Genomic DNA, 2,566 nt, shown 5'->3' on the forward strand with positions numbered 1-2,566 from the left:
CCACAAAATACAATCAAATCATCTCTCTTCTTAAACACTTTAAAAAATATAGAGAGTTTGGTTGATGGGGGGCTCTGCTAGGGGAACATTTGCACTTCTGACCTCAGTGTTTCTAAAACTCTGAATGGCAGCATGTAAAATAAACAGGGAGCTACAACAGCGCCCTGAGGTGCTCCAGAGTTCACCGGCAGACATCACTAAGAGAGCTGCTAGAACGCTTCTGTAAGAGATAAATAGAATGTAAACCACAACCCCAGCATCTGAACACAAGCGTTAAAAATGACCTCGATCTTTGGGTCATTTTTATCTGACACGTCAGGCTTCGGCTGAACTGTTTCACCTTATGAAGTCTGGCTTTTTTGTCCGTCTTTTCATCCCTTCAGGCAGCAGTAAACCCATCCAGCGTGAGCGCATACAGACCAATTTTCTTTAAGTGTTTTTTAAAGACATCTTTATGAGACAGGCATACAATTTTCCATTAATTATTCCATTTATTCAGTATGCAGTCCAGTGGAGGAGAAGCAGAGACCTGCAGAGTCTTTCTGCTGCTTTCTTCTGCATGAGGAGGGGGGGGGGGGACACTCATTTATAAATAATTACACAATGTTTAGAGTCTTCAGGCATGTATAATATATCAAAGCGATTATAAGGTGAATTGTTCCATTGTGGCTGTCCGCCCTGCACTTCTTTTCACTCCTCTCCTGGTTTGTCCCTGGTCCAAATTCAGCTCCTCTCGCCTTTTGTGCTGCTTTCTTTCTGCCTCAGCCACTCTATTGGCATCATTCTTATTCAAATGGGCCCCAGCAGGAACAAAACCAAACCCAGGCTGCACACAAATCATCTCTGCCCCGGCTGCAGGGCCGGCACAAGCCTCCGTGAGGCCCCAACAACGAGCCAGCAAATCCTATTTCACCCAAAGAGGATAAAGCACGCTTAATACAAGAAGAAATCCAGTTTTCTGCATTTTACTGAAGTTTAAAAACAAATGTTTCTGAGGGGACATGTCTGCAGAATTTTATAGACTTCATGTTTGCTTTAAGGTTGGAAACTCTTTAAGGAGAAAGAAAATAAAGGAGCCTTCAAAGGAAAGAAAGATGAACCCTGGGGGAAGATTTTGTTGAATGCAGAAAGAAAGAGTTAAAGAAGGAAAGAAAGGGAGTGGAAAGTAGAGAGGAAATAAAGAAAGGTAAGATGAGTAGAAACCCATGAAGACGAATAAGAGATGAAATTCAGAAACAAACAATTGACTGCAACAGAGAAATAAATCTTCCAGAGGTTAGTTTTATGTCAGGGAAGTTTTTTTATGAAGGAAAGAAAAAAAAGAGAAAAAGAGAGAAGATGAAATATTGTCAGGTCAAAAAGAAATAGTAAGAAAAAGGAGTGTAAGTGTACAACAAATCCCTTTCTCTGCAGAATTTGTCATGTTGCTTAGTTTGGTGCATGATTTTAATGAAATTTAAAATTCTGCAAAGTAGGAAGAAAAGAAAGGAAAGAAGGTTGAACCTTCAGTGCTGAAAGAAAAGATCTGAGGACGGAAAAAGGAAAAAGTGGAGTTAAGAAGGATTAAGAAATAGTGACGGTAAAAAGTAAATAATTGAACTTAATAATAAAGAAGAAAGTGTGGGTTTGAATGAAATAAAAGCACCTGTTTAAGAAGAAGAAGAAGAAAATGGTGTGCAAAAGAAAGAAAGGTTAACCCCTCAGTGAAGAGTTTGACTTTCGATTAACAGAAGAAAGAAAAAAAGAGTTAAAGAAGAAAACAAAGACAGAAAACAGGAAAGAAAACGATCCAGAGGAAAAGAACAACAAGGAAGGAAAGGAAGAAAGAAAGTCCGATTAATAAGAGATACAAACAGATGATTGTGAAAAACAGAAAGAAGAAATTCTTAAATCAAATCATTAAAACTCTTCAAATAAAATCAGAGGTCTGTGTCACTGACCTGACATGGACTTTATAATTTCCTCCAGGGCGCTAAACACCACCCAGACACCAGCTCTTCCCTGCAGACAGGAAACTCTCACCTTTATAGTTTTTACTTCTGATTCACATATAGTCTGTTTAATCGCAAATCAGATTAAGATTTATTTGTTAAACATAAAAAACACTTTGACTAAACTCAAACGATAACAATAATCTAATAAAGCCAGAGATGGGGCATGTTTTAACCCCAAACACCATCTTTTTGTAAACCTAACTAAGATGTTTTTAGTAGGTTCAAGCAAAACAAACACAAAGATCCAAACTGAACACAGTTTCTAAACCTCCTACCTCTGAGTACACTCTTTGTAGGTTTCTAAAACAGGACTGTTATCTCTTTGTGGTTGGTACCTTCTCCGTAATGCTGAGACCAAAGACGGATGTAGTTTCCAAGTCTAAAAAGGGAAACTAAGTGTCTTAATTCTGTTCTGTAGAAAGACTTTGGTCCTATAGAAGTCTGTGGAGAAAACAGTCCTCGGCGCTGACCTCAGTAAAACGTTCCTGATGAGTTTTTGGGCTCAGTCACTGAATAAAACATGAAGTCCATTTTCCACGTTTTGGTCATTCGAAGTTTCAGAAAGGAGGATA

This window comes from Aulonocara sp. 'chitande type north' Nkhata Bay, linkage group LG2 (assembly GCF_057382095.1).
Source record: "Aulonocara sp. 'chitande type north' Nkhata Bay isolate Kocher_YH1m ecotype deep benthic linkage group LG2, A_spYH_male_GT1.1, whole genome shotgun sequence".
Classification (NCBI taxonomy): domain Eukaryota; kingdom Metazoa; phylum Chordata; class Actinopteri; order Cichliformes; family Cichlidae; genus Aulonocara; species Aulonocara sp. 'chitande type north' Nkhata Bay.